The sequence below is a fragment of the Sciurus vulgaris genome (genome assembly GCF_902686455.1).
Source record: "Sciurus vulgaris genome assembly, chromosome: X".
NCBI lineage: Eukaryota > Metazoa > Chordata > Mammalia > Rodentia > Sciuridae > Sciurus > Sciurus vulgaris.
In genome coordinates, this window is record NC_136471.1 from 34075160 (window position 1) to 34097742 (window position 22583).

General features: G+C 34.2%; 1 protein-coding gene across 6 annotated transcripts in view; it reads left to right on the forward strand.

Annotated features, from left to right (window-relative positions):
• Positions 1-22583, forward strand: part of KLHL13 (kelch like family member 13) — a 181297-nt gene that overhangs the window by 35462 nt on the left and 123252 nt on the right. Inside the window, exon 1 of one of the 6 annotated variants that reach the window (XM_079123382.1) lies at positions 6934-7376. The exons of 4 other annotated variants lie outside the window; for them this stretch is intronic. The gene's annotated coding sequence lies outside the window, so the exon portion shown is untranslated. Of the gene's footprint in view, positions 1-6933; positions 7377-7444; positions 7927-22583 lie in introns of those variants that run through there. One more of the 6 variants, XM_079123377.1, reaches the window with a different exon arrangement.

A 22583-nucleotide genomic window follows, 5' to 3' on the forward strand; every position in this document is an offset into this window, starting at 1 on the left:
TGGGGTTTCAATCACCGAAAGCATATCTCATATTTTGAAATATTATCACCTTGAGGAAATTTTTAGGTTCCTGGTACTTCGAAAGACCTTGATCACCTAAAGACCTATATCACCTAGAGATCATATACTTCTTTAGGTGATGAGGAGTAGAGAATAGATTAGAAAGAGAATTAATAGAACAAGAAGCTATGGAGAAGTTGGGTAACAGATGTCTGTACACAGAGAAGATTGAAAAATAAACAAACATCAAATACTTTCAGTATTTTTCAGTTTTTTATAGCATGTATTCCTTAGTGTTAAAAAGTTGAATGAAAACACAGAATTTCAATCATCTGAAATATTTAAAATAATTTTTTGAGAGCATGTGATGTTTCTCTACTATTTTAATGTTTTGTTTGATATATATGAAAGTAGACTTAAATATCCTCTATGATATTTTTGCAGACTTTCAATACTTTCATAGTAGATGCACTATTGTGTTAAACCTGCTTTCAACAATATATAGTTGAAAATGCTCTAATGTAGGACAAAGAGTAGATATATTATTTAATTTTGAGACTCTATCTGATGTAAGTCTTTATCTCCATAAATTTGTCCTAAAATATTTGGTCTAATTCTCCTAAATCATTGGGCTTTTCTCTTAAGTTCTTATAAAAAACTTCTTGTATTAGTATACATAAGAGTGTTCTGGGTATCCATTTGTGTTTGATTTAGTCTGGTAGAACATTCCTTCCTTCTGGTACATGGGGCCATTCTTTGTTTTGTGGGATTGCTCCATGCATTTCATGACTTTGACCTCTGCTCACCAAATGCTATTGGTTTATCCTAATAATTATGAGTAATAAGAGCACCCTAATAAAAGTACCCTAACACATTTCCAAAATGCTCTCAAAGGAGTAGTACTCACTGACTGTTTGGCTATTCTTTACTATAAGTACATACCTGCATTTCCCAAAACAACCTCCACAAAGTTCATCTATGATTTAAAAATATTTAAGGTCCATCCCTATCTTCTCTAGAAGAAGGTCCTTTTTCCACATTGTGACCAATCTCACCTGAATTGTTTCCCTCTCAAAATCCATATGTTGAAATCAAAACCCCTAGTATCTCAGTATATGGTTGCATTTGGAACTAGGGTATTTTATGGTGGGCTCAAAGTCAATATGAGTAGTATCCTTCCAAGAAAAGGAGACTAGGGCACACACAGCTACAGAGGAAAGACCATGTGTAAACACAAGGAGAATAAAGCCATCAGCAAGTAGAGGAGAAAAGCCCCAAAATAAAACCATGCTGCTGCCCACTGGGTTCTGTTGTTTAAGCTACCCGTTCCGAGAATCCGTTGGTAGTATTCTTTCTCTGTGTTCCACAGCACCATAGCATACATACATTTATTCATAGTATTTATGTGCTCTAATTTGTTTTCCCTGCAATATTGAGTTCTTTGAGGGTTATGACTGTTCCTCATTCATCTTGGTATCACTAATACCTGGCACATTGCCTGGTTTGTTGTAGGTGTGTTCTAAATTGCACATCACTAATATTTTATTAGTAACGTTAAGTGCTAGGTATTTTTTCTGGCTCCATTTTACAGATTAAGTGCTCAGGATCACAGAGTTTAGTGGTAGGGCTCAAATTTGAACCCATGCAATTTGTGGAGTCTATGTTCTTTTTTAAACTATTTTTAAGTTGTTAATAGACCTTTATTTTATTTGTTAATATGCGGTGCTGAAAATTGAACCCAGTGCCCCACACGTGCTAGGCAAGAGCTCCACTACTGTGCTACAACCCCAGCCCTCCATGTTCTTAATAATGCCTTTTTCCTGAGAATGGAAAGGTTGTCACTTGGGATATTGTAGGAAGGTATTGTCTGAAGGGGAGAGAAAGAGTTTGGGGCATTTCACTGATAGGATCAGGAACCTGAAATACACCTTAGTTGGAGGCAAGTTGGGGGTGTGTGTACATATGTGTATGTCTTGAGGCCTAGAGAAGAACTTATGTTCTCAAATACAGTCTTTGCTGTGTTATTATTTCTACTAATGCTAATGAAAGTTTAGACATGTATTTTCTTCATTAAGAAATATTTCTATAGTGACATGTAGTGAATTTTTCTTGTAACCCTCCAAATTTCTTAATATGCATGTTATCACTGACTTCACTCTCCTGTGTATGTTGATAGCAGGGTTAAAATGGTTAATATATAGCTTTAGTGAATTTGCTATTTTTTAGAGAAAACCTGAAGAAAAATGAAGATGCTGCTCATATCAGTTAACACATCATGTTTCTTGAATCCTTAGGAAATGACCTAGTTCAGAAATTTTTTTTTTTTGTTTTAAATAAGAGTTTACCCCCTTAACACTGTATTTTTTGATTTTTAACAATTTGGTTAAAAATTTTCCTGCTGACTTGTGGCCATCTTTACAGCTCTTACTGTAGAGTGTTCTAGAGATGCTGTGCGATTTGTTGAGGCTTATGAAACTGTTTCTATAATATATGATCCTGGATTATTATACCCTTCTTGAACTTTCTTTAATGATTTTCTTCTTTGTATTGCTTCAGAATATAATGTCTTTCCATTTCAGTGTGTCTTCCTATAACTCCTTACCTGCTACTTTCTGAATTTTTGTATGCTCAAAACCAGTTTTCCAAACTTGTTTAGAATTGTATGTGAAGAATTAAGGGACATGTCAATTACTAACATGAATGTTCATTTGTGCTCAAGCTTCGTGACATCTGTTTTGTCTCTGGGGCCTCTTATTCTTTCATTGCTGCTGTTTGAATAGATGAAGTTGTTACAATATTGCTTCATTCTAGATGTATTATAAAATGTTTTAATTTTGTGATAAAAGGTGTTGTTTGGCTTAATCTTCAGAAGTTCAGATACTTTTCCAGTAGATAGTTTTAGTGACTTTTGCAATTGAATATTATTGGAAAGTAAAGTTCTTTCTACTTTACTGAAAGAAATGGTGCTCTAATTTATCTGTTTTAAAAGGGGAAGAAAAGTCAACACATACTTTAGGTGATGGTTTCATAGCCAACATTCATTTAGGCTCCTTGGAGGTGGATAACTGAGCTATAATTATCAACTCAGAGGACATAACACCTCATCAGGGAAGTAAAGGATTGGAACTGGTTTGAAAAAATCAAGAGACTAGTCATGGATTTAAGAGTAGAAAACATCTGAAGCACTTAGTGAACTGTTTGAGAGAAGCTGCAGAATGAAATGAAAGGGTATAGTAGGAAGTTGGGAGCTGAGGAAGACAGAATTAAATTAGTGTGGTACAATTTAATTAGTGTGGTATAGAAGAGAAATGGAAGTGAGGTGAGGGAATAGGGAAAGAGTTTCCTGGAGATATTGCTTTGCAGCATTATTTTTATAAAATAAATCAAAGCAGTAGTTGACGGTTGACCTTAAGATGCAATTATATCAGTATGAGATATAGTGGGCTAATGTTGGATTCAAAGGGATAAGGATGTAATGTTGTATGTGGAGAGTTTTTATAATCAGTTTTGAGTTAGATTCTTGGCTCTTATTTCTGATTGTTTTGAGATTAAGTATTTTTCTTTTTTTCTGCATGCATTAATGATGCTTTGTAGTGGATTTCATTGTGGCATATTTGTACATGCATATAAAATAATTTGATCAATTTCACTCTCAATACCTTCCCTTATCCTCTCCTCCCTCCCCTAGGTCCTCTTCCCCTACTTTAATGGTCTCCCTTCTGCTTTCATATAAAAGAAAACAGATGGTACTTGTCTTTCTGAGTCTGGCTTATTTCACTTAACATGATACTCTCCAGTTCCATCCATTTTCTTGCAAATGACATAATTTCATTTTTCTTTATGGCCGAATGCAACTTTCTTTATACAGTTATGAAATCAGCTGAGTTGTCCATGATTCCATGATGTAGTTACTGTGAACTGTGGTGCAATAAGCATGGGTATGCATGTATTATTAAATGTGCTGACTTTAATTTTCTTAGGTAGGTACCAAGTATTGGTATAGCTGGATCATATCATATTTCCATTTTATGTTTTTGAGAAACCTCCATACTGATTTCCATGATAGCTGTACTAATATATATTTCCACCAACAGTGTATAAGAGTTCCTTTTTTCCTGCACCCTCATCAACATTTATTCTTAAACAAGTAATTTTAAGACTCTTGGTCTCAGGGTCCTCATTGATGTATTTCAGGTAATTATGCCTGCCTTCAAGGTTATTGAGAATTACTGAAAATGTACACACTTTTTGCTTAATACAGTACTTTGCAAGTAGTTAATGTTTGTCAAATGCCTGCTAATTTATGGCTAGTCCTTCACTATGATATACACATAGCAGCTGTTGGTACATTATAAATTGAGGAAGTAATATTTTCTATAATAGTTTAAGTTGGACATGCTGTTTTTGGATTATTTCAGTCTCATGTTTCACCATATTCAAAGCAGTGTTACCTTGTTTTATTGTTGCTGTTGATACTGTCACTGTTGTCACTGCAGTTTATTAGGTGAATGAATGGAGAACATGGAACTAAGTAGGACAAATACCATTATATTGTTTAATATATATATTTATATATAAATTTAATATATGTATAAATTTATATATACTATATGAATATATAAATTTATATAGACTACTATGAGAGCCTACAAACAGTTTTCCTTGCAACCATGCTTTCTACTTCCCTTTTTATCTTCCACACTTTGGTTGATACTCCACAGCTCCTCTGGCCTGATTTTGATACTCTCATCAATGTTTCCCACTATACTTCTATTATAGTGAACTTATCCTAAGGTAAAAATCATATGGAAAATGCAGGATAAATACTTGATTCTTTCCCTTTATATACCCATTTCTAAAGGAATGAGTTGATTCTTTAGTGCCCTTCAAAGATGATCAATCATAAATTCTAACATCATTATGAACTCACACATTTAAGCATTTCTGGTGTGTTTCAATCTATTGAGTTACTCTCCTTATTGATGCCAAAATTATTCCATATTTGGCCAACAGAAGCTTATATAAGTTGACTTCAGTGTCACATGGCCGCAGCAGTCTTTGATGACTTCCTCACTTTCTGGTATGACAAGATATTTCAGCCTCATCTTGCACTTTTTCTGCTCCAGACCCCATAGTCAACCATTTAAGAAAGAGTCCTTCATATTCTGGGGTGGGAGTGTTTACATGCCATAATATAGGTGTTATTATTGCTTGTTATTAAAGACTTTTCCTGTTACACATCTACACATCTTTTAAGATTAAATATATCAAGAATTCTTATTGGGGGTAGGCCTGGGTTTATAGCTCAGTGGTAGAGCACGTGCCCAGTGTGTGTGAAGCCCCTATTAGATCCCTAGCAACACAAGGAAAAAAAGTTCTTATTGACAATACCACTTCAAATTTAAGGCTACAGTGTTTAAAATTAACTTTATTGATATTTAATCATTATCTTCTTTCAATAAATCCAAAGATTCATAATTATTATTTTGTTTATCATACATACACAACAACCTTATAATAATACCAACAGTGCTAACACCAACATGATTACTAAAAGCAACTTAATATTTGTGCATTTAACTCTTTTTTTCCTTAAGGTGTACCTTATTAGAAATGTATAGTTCAATTGCTGTTTTGAGATAATTTGAAATATAATTCAGTGTTAAGTATCATTAACAGTATATAGAGTGGAGTCCATTTATTTAACTTTACTTTCAAGTTTTACAATTGGGCTTTAAATTTAATTTTGATTTTGAATTAGCTATTATATTTTTTACATAGTTCCAAAGTCAAATCTACAAAAGATGATTTATTTATTCAAAGAAGTCAAACTACTACCCCTTTCCCTTTCTCTTAAAGATTACTGTTCCTCTTGTCCTTTTAAAAATAAATGATAGCATACTGTATGTACTATTTTCCACTGAGATTTTTTTCTTCAGAATATTTTGGAGATTTTTCTCATTCTGCTTTAGAGATGTTTAGTACTACCTTTTGTGTATGTATTGTAGTTTATTTAACCGGTCCTCTATGATGAATTGCTTCTCCTTTGCAAATAAGGCTGTAATGAATGGCCTTGTAGATACAACAAGATCTTACTGGACTTCTAAGAGAATTTCTAGTATAAATGAAACTTTAGAATTTCCTGTATAGTCTGGGAATGAAAAGTGAAATACTAGGTGGTGACTTAATGCCTATGTGATTGGACAATTCATGGTTATGTACATTGTGATGGCAGAGGAAGTAGCCTTTGTCTCTGCCTTTTAAATTATTCGCTAAAGATTTTTACTCATTTCCCTCATTTGTTATTGGAGGTAGCTTACCCCTTTCTGCTTCAAAGAGAGACCATAAAGATTACTACGTCTTAATAGAGCAGAAACCTAGGATGGCCATGAGCTTATCCATGCCAACATACTGTAAGTACAACATATTGTAATTCCTTTCCCTGCATATATTGTGAGAAGAAAACTTTTCAAATATCTTTCCCCCCCTTTTTACTCTCCCTGCCTTTTTTATTTCATAATTTTAACCACTTCCATAAAAGTTTTTAAAAGAAAACTGTTGTTTGTCCTTGCTAGAGTTCCTAAAGGATTGGATCCAAGTGACTCTGAACTCTTGCTCCTGTTGGTAATGTGAGAGTGGGTCCCTGTCTGTTCAGGGTTTCAAAGTTCCTCTGCTGGCTTGCTGACCCCCTTTCTGTAGTCTAAAGAAAAGGGACTATTCAAATGTCAGTCCTGAAATTCGAAAGAGGGAAGTTCTAAATGCTGTCCTGTGCTGTCAGTATATTTTAACCTTGATATATAAGCTCAGTGTAATTCAGGTGTTAATCTCAACCTCCAATGCCTCTTTGAAAGGAGTGTCACAAGTAACAGTACTAGTTTAAAAGTAAATCATATATCAATATATACTACACATGTGATTAATAAAGATCTTTATAATTCTGTTAACTTAGGAGGAACATGAGTGAGAAGTAATGTAATACAGGCTGAAAGGGTTATACACTAATAATTACATACTAAATGAACTTGAAAATGGGATAAAACCAAAGAAAATAGAGAATGAAAAGGACAAAAAGGGAAAAGAAAAAAAGAAAATGGAAGGAAGAGAAGGAGAGAGGGGAAATGGGTTCAAGTAGGAAGAGTAAAGTGGTCACTGAAGATGTGGAGTAGTTGTATATAGGACAGACTAGTTTGTCATTAATATCATTCAGTTAATGTGTTAATTAGTACTTAGAGGTTCAGATTAATTGTTGCAGAAGTTTTTAAAATAGTCTTTTGTGTCTGACATTTCAACTTTTAGAAAGTGCCAGCTGTGAGGAAGACTTTAAATGTAAATCTCCTTTCATTTCAGCTCTGCCCCAGGCCAGCCAAACTTGTTAGGTAAGTCTGTATGCAGAATTAGACCCCCTCCTTGCCTGACCACCTGTTCTGGAGGGGGTATGGTAAATTGCTTTTGTCTTCCAAAACGGCTTTGTTATTTGTCCTAGGATGAGAATGGAGTCTGTTGGAGGAATTGACCAAATCCTTCACCTGAGCTTCTCATTCAGAATCCCTGTCAACATGTGCTAAGCTTGCAGGGGTACTTCTGGGACTTTCCTCTGATTGACTCAGATCCAGATCCCTGCCCTCTGTCTTTATCTCACAGATCAGTCTGTCAAATTCCTAAGGAAGTAGCCTTTGTTCTTCCTCACTCTGAGAGCACTAGTGGGGTCAAAGTCTCTTGTGCTCAGAATGGAGCTAAGTTTGGGCCTCAGTGATCCAATGAGAAGTACTTGCCTAAGGGTTGTTTGGTCTTGAATATTCAAAAAGCAAGTATATCAAGTACCAGACCAAACGGAAAAAGTGATCTCTGAAAAACAGTGGTAAAACTACAGGAGTTCAAAGTCTTCTCAGTGCATCTCAGCTCAGATCACCTCTGCTAGGAAGTCAGGTAACTGTTGGGGATTACTGGTTCTCTCTCCAGGGAGGGACTCCAGGCTTTCTCCCCATTAAGCACAGCCCAGGGTTTTTGAGTTTATGATCTGCTCCAATTGTGGATATGTTGATTAGTATCTATTTTTCCTAAGCTTGGTGGGAAAATGTCTTTATTCTTGAAGAGGGACTGCTTCCACTCCTCCACTTAGCCACAGCATGCTGGACACTGTCTCAGTCTGTTGCCCTTATTAATGCTTTATTCTAGGAACCAATACTTTGGTTTTTTTCCGAATACTAGTTTACTGAGTTACCACCCTGCTTCCCCCACCCATTTTCTCTACCTCAGATTGATGCTGCAGAACTGCTGATTTTCAGTCTTGGAAAACTGCTGTAGCACTGTAGATTCCTCTGAGCTGCCATCTTGTTATCTCCACTCATTAAATTTTTGAGCACTAGTCTCAACCCTGAGGTTGTAGAAGACTTTGGGGACAATTATAATAAGTTCTTAATATTTTGAGTTTGGATTGTTTTGTAAATGTCTTTAAAATTTTTGGTTCCTTTTAGATATACATGACAGCAGAATTCATTTTGATATAATTATACAAGTATGGAATATATCTTATTTCAGTTAGGATCCCATTCTTATGGTTGCACATGATCATGGGATTCACTGTGTTTTTTTCATATGTGTTCATGGGAAAATTATGTCAGATTCATTCCACTGTCTTTTCTTTTCCTATTCTTCCTTCTCCCCATTGTCTAATCTACTGAATTTCTATTCTTTTCTTCCCCTCCCCTCCACCTTATTGTGGGTTAGCTTCCACATTGTCTTTATGCTCTATTTCTGTTCTACAGGAACCAAATCTGTAAATCACAGTCCATACATTCATTCATCATGGCGGTGAGGTTAATTTATGAAGTAAGATGCCATGATCCAACTAGCAGGCCTTTGTTCAGATAAAACCTTGGCTTTAGATCAAATGATACAGCAAACCATAAAAGATTACTTGATTTAATTTGTTTTGATTCATTGACAAACTCTGGGGCTAAATTTACTTCGGCAGTAAAAGACTATGTGAAAGACAGAGCTACCTGTACTTCCCTTCCTGCCATCTTTCATTTTGATAAATTTGCAAAGATTATTTGTTATGGACCAAGAACAACTGTTAGCTTTATCCAGGCCTGTGTGCTTGTACTCCCTTGAATCCCTTGCAAAATAAAAGGAGGGTGACCTGATTAGTAATATAGAGATTTATGTTGGAAAGATTTATACCTGGAATGCTGCTTTCTGATACATGAACTAATAACAGGTGTGGTTTTTGTTGTTTTTAAACAAACGGGATCCTGGAAATGTAAATTTAGAACTTCACAGACCACATTCAATATCAGGTCAAAAGTATGACTTTTAAAGCTAGCAAATACTGACTCAGTTTTTAAAAATTTTCTTTTATATAGCTATATGTATACATGCTTATATATTGAGTGCATGATACTGAATTGCATGCAGAAAATTATCCCAAATGCCTTTTTGATTCCTATGATTTTAGTAAATCCATAATAAGTAAGGTAAACTTGTCTGTAATGTTTTTAAAATCTAGTAACTCATTTTTCTAGCCAGCTAACTAATTAGGTTATAGGATATTTTTTTCTAAATTTTCAAGATACAGTGTTCAATGTTTTCTATATGAAGCAATCTCTTCAGACCTTTTTGGCAAAAGAACCCCAAACCAAAACTTAAAATGTTAACTATGTTTGATTTCCATAAATAATATCTAAAGATAGCTACTAAAGTCAGGGAATAAATATATATGACAGACATTTTTGATTCTTAAAAATGTAGATTTTTAAATAGTTTTGATTATACAAGGAAACTTCAGAGCTAGAAATCTTAGACTTTCATCTATATGTGACATTCATGGGTCATCTAAAATATTAATTATTCAATAAATTTGAAAATTCACAAATGAGCCTATGCTTTCCTTGTTCCAGTCAACACAAATAACAAATGATTTAAAATGCTAATAATCTGTGTGCAATTTATGTTTCTGATTTGTGGAATGACTTCATTTGATAATGAGTAAAATTGTGGAATTTTTGTTCTTATTTTTGTTGTTAATTGAGTGAAAAATCCTAGCAGTATTTTGTGAAATTAACTATCGGTCTGTCTATACCTTCATTTAGTAACCTTAAATGCTATAAAAATAGTTTACTTCATTTAATTTTACAACTTCCTTGTTAGAAAAGGTTCATGTTGACATTTAGACCCTAAATTTGTGATTGTTAACAATAAAATTGTGGTAGTTTACAATCCCATCAACAGAATAAAATTGATGTTAATAAGCCTTAGTAAAAGCAGATTAAAAGCATGTTTACAATTCTGTGTAAACTAACTTTAGTTGCTCTGCTCACCTGGAGTTTAAAATGAGTATACATAGTGTTGCTTATAGAACAACTCTAGTAATTTCCATTTATGGTTCTACATTTTCTGCACAAGCTGTCTGAGTTTTATTTTTCTAATCAGCAAGGTGCTTCACTGCCTTCTTGAAATGTTAGATTTTTATGCCATTTTGTCAAAAGCCTAGTAATGCTTAAATTTAGTAATGCTTATTAAATTCTAAAAGATTTAAAGTAACTTTTAAAATGCATTTGTAAATAAGGATCCAAGAGTTTGGCAGTAATTGGATCACACTCAATAAAGTTTACAAAGAACTGGCCTAAAGAACAAAGATTTTATGTTTTATTAAGATAATTTTGTATTGTTTTGTAACTGGATAAAATAATTGGTCATCAATAAGTGATACATAAAGATTTTATGTTACTCTTTAAAAAAGATAATTTCTTATGGTTCCTGCTGGTTTTATTGTGCTTTTAACATTTAAAAGAAAATTAAGTCTTGTAAGTTTTAAGATTTATTTAAATCTTCATTTGTTCTAAAATCTCTTGGTTTGTAACTAAACTTTTTACAATTATGTCATACATTTTATTGACACAAATGCTCTAAAGCTTTAAAAATCTGACATTTTATATATACTACTATTAATTGTGATTGTTAACAATTTTGTTATTAAGCTACTATTTTCTCTAGTGATAATGCCTTCTCTATTGTTTGTAGTTATTATTTTACATGTGAGACATAATCTGTAGTAAATAAGGGGCAACCTTTCTCTGTTCATCTGCCATCTCAAGATAAATTTAAAGATTTTATTATCAGATATGTGTAAGAATGACTATTTTAAAAACGTGTTTCTCAAACTGTTTACATTGTGTTGTACTTAGTTTAAAAAGTACATTTAAGTGCATATGCATGTTCTTACTTGATGGAATGACATTAATTCTTGTCAAATTTTTTTTACAGTTTTGTAAAATGTATCTAGATTTTAAAGATGCTTTCTACCCAGATCATGATTAACCTTAATACAGACAAGTTGCTTTTCTTTGGGTAAAGATGATAAAATGAAAGAGATTGTGTTTATTAGTTCAAATCTTACATAAAGATGGGATTGCCTTGCTCTTATTAGTGTTTTGTGTTTTTCTGGCCTAAGAATTCATGTTTCTAAAAATCTGTTGGGTAAAATTGGCTAAAGAGGGGTCTTCTATCACTGACTTAAACTATCACATCCCAGTTGATGTGGGATGACTCAAATGAAAGAAAGGGTCAAAGTACTTGCAATGTGGAAGCCAAGATGCTTTGGCAAATAAGCAACAGAATCTTCAGAGGACACCTTTCAGAGACAGAGTGGAAAATAATGTGGAGTCACTTGTTAAACCCCACCAAAAAGACAAACAGCTGAGAGGTCATGGAAAGAGAATTCTTAAACAAACTAACATTAAAGTCCTTCCCTTAGGCTTAGCTTTTAGTTATTTCAGAATTTGCCTCTTTCCAGAATAAACATCTGATATCTATGTTCACCAGTAAGATGACATGGAAGCCAGATGAATTGGGGGACATCCCCCACAGAAATTAGGAAGATACAGATGCTAATCCCAGAAAGTCTCAGTTCCTTTTGGTGTGATAAGGAAGGTTCCAGGGACTCAAAACCTGTGAAATTCCTCTGGGCCATGATACTCTGAAGTGAATCCTGTTCTAAACCTGTGAAATTGTTTTTTTGTCTTAATGCATACCTTCCCCCTTCAAAAGCTTTCCTCATTCCAAAACTTTTCTGAGATGGAACTTTTGAAACTATGAAGGTTTTGGCTTTGAATAAAACCTAAGAGGGAGAGGGAGAGAGAGAGGGAGAGAGAGAGGAAGAGGGAGAGGGAGAGGGAGAGGGAGAGGGAGAGGGAGAGGGAGAGGGAGAGGGAGCGCACTCGAGTGAGCTGTATTGCCTGCATTGTCCTAGAATTCCTGGGCTCAAGTGATTCTCTTGTCTCAGCCACCCTAGTAGCTGGGAATACAGGTATGTGCCACCATACCAGGTCAAAACAGGTTTTAATTGCTATCTTTAATTAGGTTATGCAAATTATGACTGAAAGAGATGTTATGCAGTATTAGATCTTTTTTTCAGTATTAGATAGTTTTAAAAGTAAATTCTTTATCTTTTAGTGTAATGTTGAAGAATATGATAAACCCTTGAAAAGTCAGTTTAAAATTAATATTCACATTCTCACCTAAATTGATTGTGGTATATAAATTCCAGGATACCCTAAAGAGGGTTCTTCATTCATATTGATCTAAGTTGTTTGGGGGAATGATATTTTTTCCTTTCTGAATAACTGCCATAGCCAATGGTAAAGAAATATTTTTTATGTGTTTCTACTTGCTTAGATGTGGCTTAGTGTTTAGAGGATGAACTTTATATTTTATCTATACATTAAGTAAAAAACCAGAAATCTTCAGATTCGAGGCCTCTTGTGTGAAGAAAAGGAAGTTATTTAATTTTGTACTTTCATTACACTTGAAGAATACCATGTTATAAAAATACTGGCTTGCATTTAGAATTCAAGGATGACTTGGAACTTGGTAATATTCCATTATATTAGAGATGTAGACATTTTTGTTTTAAGATAGCTTATGAATCTCATTTTGATTGAATGAACAGGTTTTTCATAAGGTGATTACTGTAACATAAAACCACTTAAGAATTTTACCCTTTAGAACATGGAGGACAAATTGAATTATGACCTGCTAGCATGGAGATGAAGGAAAAAAACAACCTGCACCTGCTCGCTTAATCACCCCAAATTGGAAGCTTTAATACATAAACCCGCTTAGTTTCCTTTATCTATAAAATGCTCACCAAATTATTATTATCTTCCCTGAGAATCTCTACTGATTTCAGCTTAACATTTTTCTATACGCTCTTTCCTTTTTTATCATTTATTTTCTTTCTCTTGTTTGCTGTGTTTTCTGTGGCAGAAAAGTATTCTGCATGGTAAGTAGGACCTGAGAGGTGACTTATTTTATTTTGAATATAAAAATGTTGAAGAGAATAATAACAGGTGCCACTAATGTGTCTTTAGTATGGCTGTGATTTTCTTTTCACTTTTCTCTCACACACACACACACACACACGCACGCACACACACACACACACGCACACACACACTCACACACACAATTGAGGTTGAACATTTTAATGCTTATTTTTTGTTGTCATTCTTCTATGAAAGGCCTGTTGAAATGCTTTCTCACTGGGATTCTCATACTTTGTTATTAATGTTTAATTTTTTTAAGGAATACTTTGTGTTTCAGGTCTCCTTGCCGCTTTTCCTTTATCTAGTATGTTTATGGTGTTTTGTACCATATAGAATTGTAACCTTTATTTTAAACCAGTAAAATTATAAACCATTTTTCCTTATGGCCTTTGAGGTTTGTGTTAGACCTTAGAAAGATTTTATTTGTTTCCCATTAAAATATTCTTATTGGGTGGGGATATATCTCAGTTGGTAGAGTACTTGCCTAGCATGCACAAGGCCGTGGGTTCAATCCCCAGCACCATGAAAAAAATATTATTATTTTCTAGTACTTTTTCAATTCCACCTGATTTTATACAGATATTTAATCTATCTCTAATGTGTATGTGTGGCACAGTTAGGATTTTAACCACCCCCTAACATAACCAGTTTCTGCTAAACTGTGTTTTGAGTTTATATTTATCCCTACTGATTTCAACTATCTGTATTTGGATATATTTATTAAGAACTCTGTTACCACACTAGGAATACACGGTTATAGTTACTGTACCTTTATAGTATGTATTAATAGCAATTGAAAAAATTTCCCACTTTCTTTTATTTTTCAAAATTTGTGAGCAATTTTATGTGTTCACTTTTCTCAATGAACTAGATATTCAGCATAAAAAATATTCACCCCTCCCCAATTCTGACCCTTTTGTGAAAGTGGTTGGAGTTGCATTGAATTCATATGCCATATTAATTTTATTGGAAATTTACATCATTATGATTTTGGAGGGGGGTTGGGTCAGGGATTGGACCCAGTGGTGCTTTACCATCGAGCCACATCTCCAGCCCTTTTTTTTCCCCCTTATTTTTAATTTTAAAGACAGGGTTTTGCTGAGTTGCTAAGGGCCTCACTAAGTGGCTGAGGCTGGCTTTGAACTTGTGATCCTCCTGTCTCAGCTTCCTGAGCTGCTGGGATTATGTCACAATATTGGTGGAATACAAGAAATTTGTCTACATGGAGTTGATATTTTTATAGTGGGCCACCCACTTTGTAAGTTTTCCAGTTGATTCAATTGCGCTTTCTGTAAGAACTATAATATTAACTCTAAATCATTAGTTTCTGGACTGCCATGCATGATGGTGCAGGATAAATATCCTCTGGGAACTTGTTAGAAATGCTTATTCTCTAGATGATACAGATGAACCCACATATATGCAGTTATCTCATACTAGACAAAGGCACCAAAAACATACATTGGAGAAAAGATCGCCTATTCAACAGACGGTGCTGGGAAAACTGGAAATCCACATGTAACAAAATGAAATTAAACCTCTATCTCTCACCCTGCACAAAAATCAACTCAGTTGATTAAAGACATAGGCACTAGAATAGAGACTCTGCACTTAATATAAGAAAAAGTGGAACCAGATCTCCACTATGTCAGCTTAGGAACTGTTTTCCTGAACCAGACATCTGAAGTGCAAGAAGAAAAATTGAGCATCAGTAAATAGAATGGACTCAAACTAAAAAGCTTCTTTTCAGCAAAGGAAACAATCAATAACGTGAAGAGACTTCTACACGCACCTCAGATAGAGCACTAATTTCCAGGATGTATAAAGAACTCAAAAAACTACTTAACACAAAAACCAAATAACCCAATCAATAAATGGGCTAAGGAACTGAACAGACACTTCACAGAACAAGAAATACAATTGATCAACAAACATGAAAAAATATTCATCATCTCTGGTGATTAGAGAAATACAAATCAAAACTAAGATTTCATCTCACTCCAGTCAGAATGGCAATTATCAAGAATACAAGCAAAATAAGTGTTGACGAGGATGTGGGGAAAAAGGTACACTCATACATTGCTCATGGGAATGCATACTGGTGCAACCACTCTGGAAAGCAGTTTGGAGGAGATTCCTCAAAAAACTTGGAATGGAACCACCATTTCACCCAGTTATCTCACTCCTCAGTTTATACCCAAAGGACTTCAAATCTGCATACTACAGTGATGCAGCCATATCAATGTTTATAGCAGCTTAATTTCCAATAGCTAAACTATGGAACCTACCTAGATGCCTTTCAATAGATGAATGGATAAAGACAATGTGGTACATATACACAATGGAATATTATTCAGCCTTAAAGAAAAATGAAATTATGGCATTTTCCAGTAAATGGATGGAGCTAGAGAATATTATGCTAAGTGAAATAAGCCAAATCCAACAAACCAAAGACCAAATATTGGGGGGTGGAGAATTAAGGGACTTTGGATTCTGCAGAGGAGAGTAAGGGGAGAGGAGAGAGTGTGAGGGTGGGAAGGACGGTGGAATGAGATGGACATTATTACCCTATATACATGTATGATTACACTATCAGTGTGACTCTGAACTATGTTCAGCCAGAGGAAGGAGAAGTTGTGCTCCATTTGTGTACAGTGTGTCTGAATGCATTCTACTGTCATGTATAACTAATTAGAACAAATTTAAAAAAATTAAAAATTAGAAAGAATGGCATAAAGTCTTAGTTAATACCAAATTGAAGATAAATGTTAGAATGAGCATTTTGTTATTTATTATTTAATAAAATAAATAAAGTAACAGAAAAAAAAATGCTTCTTCTCTGGACCCAACCCACACTAAGTGAATGAGAAACTCTGTATAGCACTCTGTGTTGTAGCACTCCCAGGGATTCTGATGTATGCCTAACTTTGTGGGCCAGTGATACAAATAATTTTTATTCCATTACCTATATTTTAATTTCTCACATCTTGTTTTCTTGCAAGATGTGCATGTAATAGGACTCTGGATTATGTAGAATGAACACTGACTGAATAGGCTGGAACAAATTGCTAACTTCCAAGAGTAATATAGGGAGAGAAATCACATGAGATGCACACTCTCTTATTTTCTTAATTCCTTAATTAGGTGAATGGGGAAGAGATGGGGGGAAGGAGAGAAAAATGTTAATAAAAGGATTAAAAGAGTCAGTACAGTGCCACTTATATAGGTAAATAAGGTTCTAGCATTATGAAAGTGCAGTAAATGAAGTCAGCTATGCCTGCTTTTGACACTCAATAAGCTTTAGATGAAGTTTAGTCCTTACAATAAGGGAGCAGGAACTATTAGAAAATCAGATAAAATTACATTAATACAAGGGCAATGATTTCAACATCAGTAAAAAAGACCAAGTGCAGTGATGACCCAAACAATGCCATGAGCCAATAATATACTCCAGAAGCATTCCTAATTCCTATTTTGAGTGACAACATGAGGGGAACTACTGAGGGATATTGTTGAGAAACATGGAGTGATAGTACTGCAAAAGTGGTGGAACAGCATGTGTATGGTGTGTGTTTATAGCAGTATCTCTATTGCAGGGTGGTAGTGACTACGTGACTATGACAGGCAGATTACTTCAGTGACTGTAGCCAGAAAATGGAAAGTACTGAAAAATGTATGTCAGTCACTCTGGAACTCCACCAAGGAAAGGGAGAATCTTATGGAACATGGGAGTCCAGTGGTTTTGGTGGGGGTTTAGACCTAGAAGTAGCTGTTATTGTACTTCTCTGGACCCACTAGTAGGAGTATAAGATGCTGGTTACCACAGTTTCTTTATCCATTCATCTGTTGAAGGGCATCTAGTTTGGTTTCACAATCTAGCTATTGTGAATTAAGCTGCTATAAACATTGATGTGGCTGTATCTCTGTAGTATGCCGATTTTAAGTCCTTTGGGTATAAACCGAGGAGTGGGATAACTGGGTCAAAAGGTGGGTCCATTCCAAGTTTTCTGAGGAATCGCCATACTGCTTTCCAGAGTGGCTGCACCAATTTGCAACTCCACCAGTAATGTACAAGTGTGCCTTTTTCCCCACATCTGCGCCAACATCTATTATTGTTCACATTCTTGATAATAACCATTCTAATTGGAGATAAAATCTTAGAGTTGCATTTTCTCTAATTACTAGAGATGAACACATTTTCATATATTTATTAATCACCTGTATATCTTCTATAAAGTGTCTTCCAGTTCCTTGGCCCATTTATTGATTGGGTTGTTTGTATTTTTGGTGTAAAGTTTTGTAAGTTCTTTATAAATTTTGGAGATTAGTGCTTTATCTGAAGTGCATGTGGGAAAGATTTTATCTCACTCTGTAGGTTCTCTTTTCACATTATTGTTTCCTCTGCTGAGAAAAAACTTTTTAGTTTGAATTCATCCCATTTATTGATTGTTGCTTTTATTTCTTGTGCTTTATTATTCAACCATAAAGAAGCATAATATTATGGCATTTGCAGATAAATGGATGGAATTGGAGAATATCATGCTAAGTGATATAAACCAATTCCAAAAAACAAAGGCCGAATCTTTTCCCTGATAAGTGGATGATGAAACATAATGGGGGTGGGAGGGTGGAGGGTGAGAGAGGAATGGAGGAACTTTAGATTACGTAGAGGAAAATGAGAGGGAGGGGGGTATGAAAGATGGTGGAATGAGACAGACATTATGTACATGTATAATTATATGAATGGTATGAATCTACATTGTGCAGAACCATAGAAATGAAAAGTTGTACCCCATTTGTGTACAGTGAGTCAAAATGCACAGTGTAAAAAAAAGATGCTGGTTATCAAGCAGGCTGATCATTTGCTTAAAAGAAGTAGTTTGAAACCAACTTCAGGTGCACTCTTCAGTATAGGGCAACTGTTGAATTTTATAGTGTTACACATTTAGTTAGGGTGCCTATATTGGAGTATACCACATGACTGTATTCATCTTTAGATTTACTCCAGGGAAAAATCACTACCCAGTGCAACGATTAGTGTTTTGATGTTTTAGGGTAAGCCTGCCTCAGTGCCACAGTGGGTAGGGAAATGTAAGCTAAATGATTCTATAACACTCTGTGACATTAAAAAAAAAATCAACATTTGTCTAATGAACCCCAAAGAACACAATTCTGTTTCTTAAACTTCTGGTTTTGTGATTTCAAAATGGTTTTAAATTTTTAGTGATGCTGTTATGTATAACTTGACATGGAGGAGTGCAATTATGTGCAGTTTTTCTGGTTATTGCAGTTTTTCCATTTTGTAGTGCTTAGCATTTTTCACTAATTCTTTCTGTCAGTTTTCTTTTCTTATCATAGTACTTATAGAAATTTTATTTGAAGAGAGACTATTATAGAAACCCTAAAATTTATTTTATATAACATCAGTTTGGTTCATAAGCAGGTCATAACTTATGTGGTATTAAATAGGTTACTGATATCTCAAACCTCATTACTTTTAAAGCTATTGGTTCTTAGAGTAGGAAAGAGTGATACAGTAAGTTTTAATTAAATGTTAAATCATAAATTGGAATCACCATTTGAAATAATATATGATAGGTGCTTGACAAATATTAGATTGGTGAATTACTGAAATTCTTATGAGCAAAATTACTTGAACTTATGCAAGATATCCAACTATCAGAAGCAGTTTTGTCAGTTTTATTTCTGGTGAGTTAAGTAGACTATTTTGAGGGCAAAACCACAATTAGATCTTTGTCAGGTGTGTGCTCTGAGTAATGATTAATTTCCCTTTATTCATGAGGGTATCATGGCCAGGGAGAAGTGTGTCTTTTTAATTACAATGCTGCCAGGTTATACTTTTGTCCTGTCTTTTTTTCACTGAAAACTCTTTTTTTTTTTTTTTTTTTTTGTGGTGCTGGAGATCGAACTCAGGGACTTGTGCTTGCAGTGCAAGCACTCTACCAACTGAGCTATCTCCCCAGCCTGGAAAACTCTTTTTAAAATATGCTGGCCTATATGTATCATGTCTTGTCTGCTTACCTACATAATCCCTACTTTAGGGTAGAGATTGTTTCTACTTTTTCTTTTGTAATAAAATATTTCAAACATACAGAAAAGTACAGACACCAATATAACAAAGATCTCTGTAGCTATCACTTAGCCATGTAAAATGCTATCTTTTTTCCATTTTTTTTGTTTCAAATCCTTAACAAAAAAGATACAGGTGAAGTTCCCTTCACAACTGAATTCTCCTCCCTTCTTTCTTGAGGCAACTACTATCCCAAACTTGGTGTTTATCATTCCCATGACTCTATTTATTTATTTATTTTTATTTGTTCTTTATAGATATATTTTCCTACAATTGGATATGCACATACATACAATGCATGTATGTGTGTGTAGAGGGAAAATGAGGATTATGAGAGAGGGAGGGAGGATTATGTGCTTTTGAAATGTATGTAACTGCTATTGTACTCTTTAGTTTACATTTTATTTAATGTCATGCTTTTTAAATATACTTGTTCCAGATCTCCCATTATGAATCAATTAAAATGTTAATTACTTCTACCTTATATTTCATTCCAACTACCACCCATTTCTCTGTTCTTTATAAAAGAAAACTTCTTTTTTCTTTTTAAAATTTGTTCCTTTTAGTTATACTTGATAGTAGAATGTGTTTTGACATATTATACATATAGGGAGTATAACTTATTCTAATTAGGATCCCATTCTTGTGGTTGTACATGATGTGGCGTTTCACTGTGGTGTATTCACATATGAACATAGGAAAGTTAAGTCCAATTCATTCTACTGTCTTTCCTATTCCTATCCTCCTCACTTACCCCAATTGCCCCCCCCCCCCATACAACCTTGTGGACCCTCCCTTGACCTATTGTGAGTCAGCATCCACATATCAGAGAGAGCATTCAGACTTTGTTTTTTTGTGATTGGTTTCTTGTTAGAGTTGTATGTACTGTGTCCCTCCTTCCCTCTAATTCATTCTCGAACAAACCTTAGGCATCTTCGTCTCCGTCATTCCACAGAACCTACTTTAGCAAGATCTCTAGTGGTCTCCATGTAACCACATTGAGTTGTCATTTCTCAATTCTTAATCTCTTAGCACCATCTGACACATTCATTTACTCCTTTCTTCATATAACACTTTATTTTGTCTCCTTCCTAGGTTTCCTCTTGCATGGCCACTCCTTGTTTCTTCTACCAGATCCTCTTTATTTTTTTTTTAATTTCAAAATAATTTGAACAGAAAAATATAGAATGAAAATAAACATTTTCCACAAACCTGTATTTCCTCTCACAAATAAAAGATATAAACAGACTTTGTGTGTATGTATGTGTGTTTCATAGGTGAATACAGTGCCTCCATTTAAATAGGATTTGTTTATTTTGAAATTATTTGTATTTCATTTATGTGCTTCTTGTTTATATTATGTGGTCACTTTTATTGTTTTTATTGAAAAATTTGTGTATAAATTAAAATTACTAGCCTTTTGTTGTTAGTCATGTGTATTTTGAATATTATTTCCTAGTTTATCAAGTTTTTTGGACTTTGATATTTTTGAAGTATAGACACTTAAATTTTCTGTAATCAAATTTAACAGTCTTTAAGATTTATGGTTTTGGAGTGCTGGTTAGCTTTCTCTACTGTATACGTTTAAAAAATTTCATTTGAGTTTTCTTTTGGTATTCTTTCACGTTCATATTTTTAACCTTTAAATCAAAGATCCTTTAGGAATTTATTCTAGGGTGAGAAGGAAAGTAATGTATAATCTTATGCCTTTAAAAATAAAAATCCTGTTTTAAAAACCAAAGAAACAAACAAAAACAAAAACAAAACCAAACAAAGGTTATCCAATTTTCCCCCAATATTTTATTTAATCATTTTTTCACTTAGTCATTTGAGGGTCCATACTTACCATAAATTCTCTGTATTTGAGTTTCTTACAAGATGTTGAAAGAATTTATAAATTTTTTTCAAAACACTGTACTGTTTCCTTCCTATTGATACTGAAACTACTTTTTTAAAAAGGTCACTACTCATTTATAATTGTCAGATCAAGTAGCTGTATCTTACTTAGTCTGAGCTAAACTCGAAAATGTTGAATAATTTCAAACTACTCATCTTTAACTTTTATCTCACAGTTCCCTTAGTTTACCCATTACCTGTTCTCCCTGCCTCTTTCTTGCTAGCTTGTCTTCCTCTATTTCGTTGGGATTCTGCCTTCTCAGGGAAAACCACTCTTGTTAATACTTCCCAATCTCATCACTTGACTGTCTAGTGTGTCTTTTGTTAGATAAATACATCAAATTTTATTCTTCTTTCAATATTTTTCATTCCTCTGTAGAATATGTTACTTGATATCATCCCCATTACCTAAATAAGTTTTATGATTTTATCTTTAAAGTTCCCTTAACCCTGTAATATATGTCAGTGATCTTTCAGTCAGTAAATACTAATTCTCCTTTGGTTGTCCCATAGCCCTTCTCTGGGTTCTTAGCTCATGCCTTGACCACGGAAGTAATTTCTTAACTGATGTCCGTACTTCTATCTCTTTCTGATCCACCCCATATTGAAGCCAGTATTAATTTTCAAATATCTCTATCTATCTATATATTCGATGAATCTATTTAATGGCGTAGATGTATTTATTTTATATAAATCTATGCATACATTTAATAATCTGGCTTTAAATTGGTTTTAGTTAAATCCCACTTAAATTTGTTTACATATGTTTACTTCCATTCCTTTCTTAATTCCATTAAAATGAGAATAAGGAAATGGAAAAACTCATGAACACAAAAAGAACAGATGTAGAAGCATTGAGTAATGTAAAGTTGAGTCTGATTTTTACTTAGAGCAAAGAAGTTACAATCTAGTGTCTTCTTTCACATGAAATTATAAGAAAGGCCAACTAATTCTTCCAATAAAATTCTAAATACCTCAAAACTTGGGGTCACCAACTCTATGGGAGATAGGAATATGTCATGAGATTGAAAACATGTTTTATTTGTTGATAGTCTTCATAATAGGTGGTTGGAGTCCCATGTCGTGCTGTTTAGGAGATGAGAAGTTTTGCTATCTGGAAATTTTTAGTGGAACAGCTCAAGACTTGGAGATTCAGGTGCAATAGGGGTATATTAGTCTGTTGTAGGGATCCAGTTTGACATGACTACGTCCATCTTAGTTGTAATTGCCATTTTGCATGCTAGGTGACCCAGACATACATCCCAAGCCCT